The 8939-nt window shown below is 48.3% G+C and overlaps 2 pseudogenes; both read left to right on the forward strand.

Moving 5' to 3' along the window:
- Window positions 1–1645: 1645 nt before the first annotated feature.
- LOC136507010 (uncharacterized) lies at window positions 1646–3083 on the forward strand (annotated as a pseudogene).
- A 1321-nt stretch (window positions 3084–4404) lies between these two features.
- Window positions 4405–5954, forward strand: LOC136506701 (PAN domain-containing protein At5g03700-like; annotated as a pseudogene).
- The last annotated feature ends 2985 nt before the right edge of the window (window positions 5955–8939 follow it).

The following is an 8939-nucleotide window of genomic DNA, read 5'->3' on the forward strand; positions in this document are numbered from 1 at the left end:
TCCTATCGGCCTTCCGTTGGCCGATACGACTCTGTCGCCCTTCCGCCGGCCGACAGGCCGTCAATGCCTACGTGCCCTTCTTCTTCTTCTTCTTCTTCTTCTCTCTCTCTCTCTCTCTCTCTCTCTCTCTCTCTCTCTCTCTCTCGTTCGTTCTATCTCTCTCTCGCACTGCTACGCCGCCGCGTCACGCCCGTAGAGCCACCTGCCCGTCGCGCCGCCCCTCGGCGGCGGCCGCCGGATCCAGCGGTGCCGCCGCCCGCGTCGCCACCCCCCACCGCCGACGCAGTGCAGGTATGCTTTTTTTAAGTTATTACATTTAGTTTTATTTTGAGGTTTACTTTTTAGTTGTAGTATTATTTAGGGTTAGTTTTTAGTTGTAGTTTTTAGCTTATTTAGTTTTTTGTTGTAGTTTATTTAGTTTTAGGGTTAGGGTTAGTTGTAGTTGTAGATTAGTTATTTTTAGTTTGATTTTATTTTTTTAATTAGTTTAGTTTTGTTTACGTAGATTACTTAGTATATTTAGTTAGTTTAGTTTTATTTATTTAGTTTATTTTAGTTAGATTACTTAGGGTTAGTTTTAGTTGTACATTAGTGTTTTTAGTTACATTTTTAGGGTTAGTTTTAGTTGTAGTTGTTTAGTTGTAGTTATTAGTTTAGTTGTTAGTTTATTTTAGCTAGATTAGTTTATTTAGTTTAGTTTGATTTAGTTTTTGTAGGGTTAGTTTTAGTTGTAGATTACCTGTTTTTAGCTACATTTTTAGGGTTAGTTTTAGCTGTCTTTAGTTATTTCTAGTTAGGTTGTAGGGTTCGATTTACTTAGTTATCAGGTTTAGTTTTAGTTAGTGATCGGATATGCAGTTTGTCGTGTTACTTTTAGATTACGGCTAGTTTAGTTAGTAGTTTGCTATTAGGGTTAGTTTTCTTTTAGTTTAGTTTAGTTAGTTAGAGTAGGTTCGCATGGTACTTCATTTAACTGATACGATACTTTGCACGATGTGAGCAGTAATGTCGACCGATTTAGTCCCTTTTAGAATTTACCATGGCAACGGTGAAATTCAGATATGGGACAGCGGGGTTAGACCTTCGCGAGTTCCAGGTCTTTGACATAGAACTGAATTCGCCGCTAGATTATAGCCAGAAACAAGTTTTAGCCTGACTTCATGAATACTTGGGTGTTCCGCCCTCCCAGCATCGTTTCAGGATTAGTATGTTGGTGCCAAAATTGCAGGAGAATGGATGGAGGTGGGAGCTTGTACGAGGCCAGTAACACGAAGAAATGGACATTTTATCGTGTCCAAGGCGTTGGAGCGTAATTATTTTAACATCATGCTTGTTGAGTTCCTGGATGGTGGCATGCAGGGTGAGAGTAGCAACACAGGTGCAAGCAGAGGACAACTTAGAGGCCGCAAATGCTGAGCAGACCTATGTTTGCAATCCTCAGGCGGTTCAGAACACGACAGAGGATGGAGAAGCGGAAGAGGATGGTCCATACATGGAAGCTGACCAGGGTGAGGAGGACGAAAGAACCGTGTAACAGATGGAGCCTGACGATGTGGAGCACCTCGCCTTCACGGATGAATTTGGCAGGTAGGAGCTTTGACGATGAGACCGATATCCCTTGAGGATTGGGCTCACATAGCACCAGATGCCACTGACGGTCGATGATGGTCATCATTCATCATGGGAGTATTCAAGGATTGAGGTCAGACAATGGCAGATGTTTCATGACAAGGTTCATCTGCAGCACGCAGTTCGGCGGATGGGCTTTTTTCGAAAAGAAGCAGTTTAAGGTGGTTATTTCTAACCCCACGACGTGGGACGTTAAGTGTGTGACCCCAGGTTGTACTTGGCGTGTTCATGGTCATATGCCACGTATCGAGAGCAACTTTATAGCCACTATTGTTCAACCACACAGTTGCATGCTGCAGACAACGCTGATGAAGCATAAGAACATGACGGCGGAATTCATGGCAAGCATAATGTACGGCGAAATAGTTGAAAAAGTTGGCATATCTCCATTTCAGGATAATGCTTGTTATTCAGAATAGATGTGGCTATGAGATTTTTTATGACATGGCTTGGAGAGCAAAACAAGCTGCCCTTGGAGAAGAGGTTCGGAAATTACAAGGACTCATATCACCACCTACCAACTCTTCTGGCAACCATTCAAGCGAGAAACCCTAGGACTGTAATTGATATTGATGACTACATCAACGAGAAGGGAGACCGTGTCCTTAAACAAGCTTTTTGGTCTCTCGGGTGCATGATATAGGCCTTCAAGCACTGTCGACCTCTGCTCTGTGTCGATGGTACTTTCTTGACTGGGCAGTACAGAGGTACGTTGCTAACAACCATAGGGGTTGACGGCAACGACCAAGTTGTGCCTATTGCTTTTGCCCTGGTTGAATCGAAGAACAGCGAAAGCTGGTTGTGGTTCCTGAAGTTGCTGAACCGAGCTCTCGTGGAAGAAAGGGATAATGTTTGTGTCCTGCATGATCGTAATGCAGGTTTATTGAGTGCAGTGGATAAGTTGAAGAATGGTAGGGATCCAGTGGTCCAATGGCCCAATATACAAAGTCGCCGGTGCATGAGGCATCTAGCTAGTAATTTCTACAAGCAATTCAGGAGCAAGCGCCTGATGGACTTGTTCAAGAGCCCATGCAAGCAGAACCTAGAAAAAAAAATTCGATTTCCTTTGGCAACGGTTAGACGAGCTGACCACAAGCCACATGAAAGAAGTGTGTCGTCATCCTGTTGTGGCATGAGAGGAGGAGCCGCAAGGCCTTGGTCCCGATCCTAATGAGCCTAAAAGCAAAACTTGTTGACATAAGGGGCAGGTCTTTAAAGTGTTTCTGCATGACACCTCTGGTGCACACTACAGCATAATGACAACGAATCTAGCGGAGGTTTACAACTGGGTGCTCAAAGGTACACAATCACTTCCTTTGGTTGCAATTGTGGAGGGTATCCTGAGGGGCACAATGTTGTATCTGCAAGAGCGTTGTGAAGCGGCAGCCACAGTCGTTCAGAATCCACAAATGACATATTCATGGAAGATTTTCAGGGTACCATCACTTCAATAAAGGAATCGTAGTACACATATATGGACGCAGCCTTTGCAGTGAGTTATCACTTCATCGTTATTTAGGTTTTGCAGCGAGTACTCACATCAACACAACAGGAAACGTACTGAATCCACAGTCGTCACCTCCAAACTCTGCCGACATCTGCATTTGTAGGCTTTTTAGTGAGTTTTCATGTCACCATCGTCTAGCTTTGTAGACTTTTCAGGCTTTGGTCAGGTCACTTAATGGCAGTACAAATATAGGATGTAGCCTTTTTAGTGAGTATTCACTTCGACATTGCATGCTACGTACACTACATGCTACATAGCCTTTTCAGAAAGTTGTAACATCGAGCTACATAGCCCACGTCCATGGCACTTGCTATATATCGATGGGTCGAAGTTGTTCGTGGCCACCGAGCGCAAAACTGAAGATACCACCCAGCAGAGGGAGTCCATAGCAATGTCGGGTGCATCGGGGAAGGGGAAGGGAAAGGGAACTGATCCTGTGGTTTGGCCAGGATCTTATGGTCCAGATTGGTACCTAGATCGACTAAAGAACTTCCCATTGGAGGATAAGAAGGATTTCCGTCCACCAAGTAGGTTGCGACCATATGATAACAGGAAAGAAGAGTGGCCAAAATGCTACCACGGTGACAACTGCGTAGTGCAGGTGTATGACTGAGGTGACGGTGGGCTTCATGGAGGATGTCGGTTCTTCAGATGCCCTCGAGGATGGGTAAGGCATACCACGCATCTTATCATACAACTCATTTTTGTTACATACAAACAACATTACGTATTGTGTAGAGCTACGATGATGAGGAAAACTGTAAATTCACCGGATGGGTTGAAATCTACCTCCAGATCCAGAGAGGTAGCAACATCCCTTCATAATTCAGAAAAGCTAGGGAGAAATTAAAGGCAGGTAGTACAAGTAGAACAGGTAGTTGACCTTTTTTTAACAAAACCCTTTAGTTTTTTGAAAAAAAAAATTGGTAGTTGACTTTTGGGCAGGCAACTTTGTGTTGACCTTTTTGCCAGTTCATACCACTATGCACTTTGTTGCCTGTTGTTGCAACTTACAATTTGGAGACGATGCAATGTTTTCAGTTGATGCACATTCATCTCGCCCACAACATTGGGCATCTGCATCTGCATCATTTTATATTGGCCATGGACAACTTGAGGCAGGCCTGACCAGAATGGAGAGAGAGGCATTGTTGCCTGCAACAGTGCAGCCAGACCGTTGACCTTCCCCAAAATGCCTATGCCAATCGCCCAATCCCGATGCACATATTTAGTATGCACACTCTCTCGAACATTTGACTTTCTCCACAATGAGGCAAGGCAAGTGTGATCCGGCGATCGCCGCTGTCGTTGTCCTCCTCCTCCTCCTCCTCTGCGTGGGATCACCAGCGGTGCTCCCGGTCGATGGCGCCAAGGGAGAAGAAGAGCTCACGACGCAGCTCATTAACGGCTTCACCGCGACGCACGCGGCCGGGTCCGCGGCGTCGTTCGAGCCGTTGCTGTACGCGACCAGCGCCGTCTTCGCCCTGGGCTTCCTCCGCGTGGGCCCGGCGTCGCTGGACCTCGCCGTGGTGCACCTCCCGTCCTCCTTCCCCGTCTGGCGCGCCACGCCGGCCAACCTCGGGGACTGGTCGCGCCCGGCCACGCTCGCCTTCGACACCAGCCTCGTCCTCACGGCCCACGACGGCGCCGTGCTGTGGCGGACGCTCAACACCGCGGGCGACGTCGTGGCGCTGCTCAACTCCTCCAACCTCGTCGTGCAGCGGTACGCGAGGCCGCTGCCGGCGTGGCAGAGCTTCGACCACCCGTCCGACACGCTCGTCGTGGACCAGAACTTCACCGCCTCGTCGCCGCCGCTCATCTCCGCGAACCGCCGGTTCGCGCTGCGGCTCGGGAAGACGTACATGGCGCTGCACATGGAGTTTGACGGCGGCCGGGCGACGGCGCCCATGTACTGGAAGCACACGGCGCTGGAGGCGCAGCCGGAGAACGCCACGGCGCCGCCGATCTACGGTCGCCTCGACGGCCTCGGGTTCTTCGGCCTCTACCTCGAGAGCGGCGGCGGCGGCGGCGGCAGCCAGAGGGTGGACGTGCAGTCGTTCGACACGTTCGCCCTGAACCTCGCCGGCGTCTTCAGGCGGATGACGCTGGACGACGACGGCAACCTTCGCGCGTACCGTACTACTGGACCAGCGACGCCAAGGCGTGGACGTCGGACTACAAGGCGATCGCGGAGCGGTGCGAGCTGCCGACGTCGTGCGGCGCGTACGGCCTGTGCGTCCCCGGGAACGCGCAGTGCCAGTGCCTCGACAGTAACGGCACGAGTACCAGCTCCCCGCCGTGCCACGCCGAGGAGACCGGCGACCTCTGCAGCAACGGGTCGCGGCAGCTGGAGTTCGACGTGGTGCGGCGGACGCGGGTGTCCGTGGCGTACAAGGAGGAGCTGCCGTTGCAGACGAACACGACGGCGGACGGGTGCGAGCTGGCGTGCGCGGGCAACTGCACCTGCTGGGGCGCGGTGTACAACGGCGCGAGCGGGTACTGCTACCTCATCGACTTCCCCGTGGAGACGCTGGTGTACCAGGCCGACGACCGGATGGTGGGCTACTTCAAGGTCAGGAAGTCGGCGGCGACGGCGAGCTCGGCCTCGGCGCGGCGAGGCATGTCGCCGGGCGTTACCGCCGCGATCGTGGTGCTGTCGCTGGTCCTCGTGGCGCTGGCTGCGGCCGGAGCGTATTGGGGCTACAGGATGTGGGAGAAGAGGAAGAGGAAACGGGCCGGGATGGAGCAGGAGCTTGTGCCGGGGCCGTACAAGGACCTCAAGTCCATGGCCAGCTCTAACAGTTCCTTCAAGACATGAATCCAGCCATGACACGGTTGTGGAGTGGAGTGAAGTGCTCGTCCTCAAGCAAGTTTGGATGAATCAGTCGTTAATCACACAACGTGAGGTTGATCAGAGGATCAGGGCTCGTCTCCTTGATGAATCGAAGAGTTTGGAGAAGAGAATGAATTCAGGTACCTCAGCTCCTCGCTTCACATCATTATTCCACAGCTTGGGGTGGAGCATGGTGGCTGCAGAAAGTGCAGATGATAGAGCAAACAGCCATGGCCAGCCTTGATCTGTTCCCAAGTTGTTGGGTGACGGCATTCTCTTTGTAATTGTGTACAGACTTTTCTTCCCTGTTCTTTCACCATCTTTTTACGTATGTCAGCATGTATACATGTCCAAGTGCAAGTACAATCTGTGATCGGTAAGAAACTAAAAATAGCAATACATGGATCAATTTTTACGAGGGCCTGTTAAGTTAGCGCATTGGATCCGAACTCTAGGACTTAGAGAAGCCTACTATGAATTTCATTCGTTTCTTTTTGAGCCTCATGATTTCCACCTCCACTCAATAAATTACAGAATTCACCCAAGTTTCCGAGCTGCGCTTTATTACAAATACAATTTGCTAATCATCTGAAGTGTATCACTGTTACACAGGTCACAAATTTCTATGTTTGTTTTGTAAAGAGGTAAAAGTTTATTTTACAACCTACAACTTGTGTGACAATCTAATTTTCGGTAATGAACTCTGAACCTGGGTATTGAACACTCTCCAACAGTTAAAACCGAACAAATTTGCTCGTCTAGTTGGTTCCAAATTTGGTTTTTTTATAGTTGTAAATAATGAAAAATCTGGTTTATCTCTAGAAAAATATAACTAATTTATCTTTAATCATAAAAAGACAAAACTAGTACCATTTGTTCTTAGAAATGTTGTCTATATGTTAGTGGTTTCTGTAAAGTTATTTGAACTTATTTATTTATGTTCCAACTTATAAAGTTCCAAAAAAGACAACTTAAGTAGTTAACCAAAGTAGGTCACAGTAATACATAAATATTTTAAAAAAACAAAAAAATGGTACTAGTTTCATGTTTTCCTAATTTATTTAAAATAAATTAGCTAGAGGACAAACTTGTCCGCTTTCAATAGTTAGAGGATCTCTCATACCAGGTTTTGTAGTACATGAGGTAGCTATATGGCTTTGCTTACATCAGCTTTTGTATACACAGGGCACATAATCAATAAGGAGTTCCTTATTTTCTTTTTGCTGGGTGTCTAAGAAAAGAAATGGGGATAGATGTTAGATTTTGTAATGCGCACTATACCTATAATAATTTTTCGGAAAATTTTGTTGTGGGACATTAGAGAAACATGGTATTGGCCAATTCACACCACAAATGATGAAATTTGTTGAGTACCATAATGAAATCACGGTTATTTACCGTAAGACATTGCACGGATTCTTTTATTCATTTCTCTTATTTCAAGAGAGAGAAGGTAGGGGAAATGTCTTTTCTACCCCTATCTTCAACCTCCAGCGATGAACACCACTGTCCTCCCTGTCTCCCTTTAGCTCGTGCTCTGACGCTTGCCCACCTCCAATGCACCCCTGCCCAAGCATGCCCATGCCACCGCCACTCCGGCCCACCCTCTTCTACTATGTAGCGACGCCCCTGCCTCCTCTCCCCTCCCACGCACCCCTGCTTGGGTGCGCCCAAGCCACCAAATCACTGCCTCCGACCCCTCTCCACCGCTGCCCAGGCCTACACTTCATCCTCATCCACCATGTTATCCGCATTGGCAACATTGTCCTCGCCCTTGTCCTCATCTCAGTTTGGCATGATGGTAACGTCTCACATCAAGTGTGAAACGACATACCTCCCTCCGGCCCTGGCCCTGCCCTGCTCCCCATCCTTCAATGGGCCCTCGCACGAGGCGCGTCCAGGGCACCGCCACCTAGCCCCATGCTTCCTTCCATGATGTGGTCGTGGCAGCAACAGCGCGGGCGAGCTCGCAGTCATGGGGTTGACGTGGCGATGCGGGAGAGCACGCAAATGTGGAGCGTTCTAGGAGGTGCTTTGTGAAGGCGCTGGGGTGGGATTCGAAGATGGAGGAGACGACAATGGTGGCCAACGGTGGTGGCCGGTGGAAGTTGAAGACAAAGGTAGAAAATACACTTCCCGAACCTTCTCTTTCTTGAAATCTGAGCAATGAATAAAAATAATCAGTGCAATGTCTTACGGCAAATAATCAGTGATTTCATAATGATACTCATCAATTTTCGTTGTTTACCATGTTGTCCGATGTCCCACATCAAAATTTCTCTATTTTTTTAAACACAACAAAGACAAGAGGTCTTCTACCACCTAAACACAGTACTATTAGATCCTAAAATATATTTAGAAAACACAAGTGCTTGTACCAAGTTAAGAATTTAAACCTAAATAAATATACGTTTCAATAGCCAATATTTTCATTGTTGCCTCCTTCCTAGTTTAGGTAACTAGATGATACCCCGCGCGTTGCTGCGGAAATTTTGTAACAATTGTTAAATAAGATGTAAATATTAAATTTGAAAATAAAGAATGAATGGAAAAAATACAAAATGAGAGGAAATGATAGAACTGACTGCATCCACGACAGGCTGGCTTGCTGGTCTCTCAGTTCTTCGTGAGGAGAGCACAATAAAAATTAAAAAAAAAGAGAGAAGATGTTAGGTGGCCCACCAACTCGCCGAACGCACGCGCACCCTGGGCTTCGGCCTTCTCATGATGCCTTCTTCGTACGCCTCATGGATCGCAAAGTCTAAGAAGCGACTGGTCGCGCTCCGACTCCACCGCGTGACACCAGGCCGCGACGGGCCGGCCCAGCACACCCCCCTCCCTCATCCAATGTTGCGGCCAACACTACGAGGTCCGACTCCCAATGCTGCTTCTTTTCCCTTTTGTTCCGACAGCGCATACGGCCAAGCGAATCCGGCGTTGCTGGCGGAAGCGCAGCCGGCGACCGATGGT

The sequence above is a fragment of the Miscanthus floridulus genome, chromosome 15 (assembly GCF_019320115.1).
Source record: "Miscanthus floridulus cultivar M001 chromosome 15, ASM1932011v1, whole genome shotgun sequence".
Classification (NCBI taxonomy): Eukaryota; Viridiplantae; Streptophyta; class Magnoliopsida; order Poales; family Poaceae; genus Miscanthus; species Miscanthus floridulus.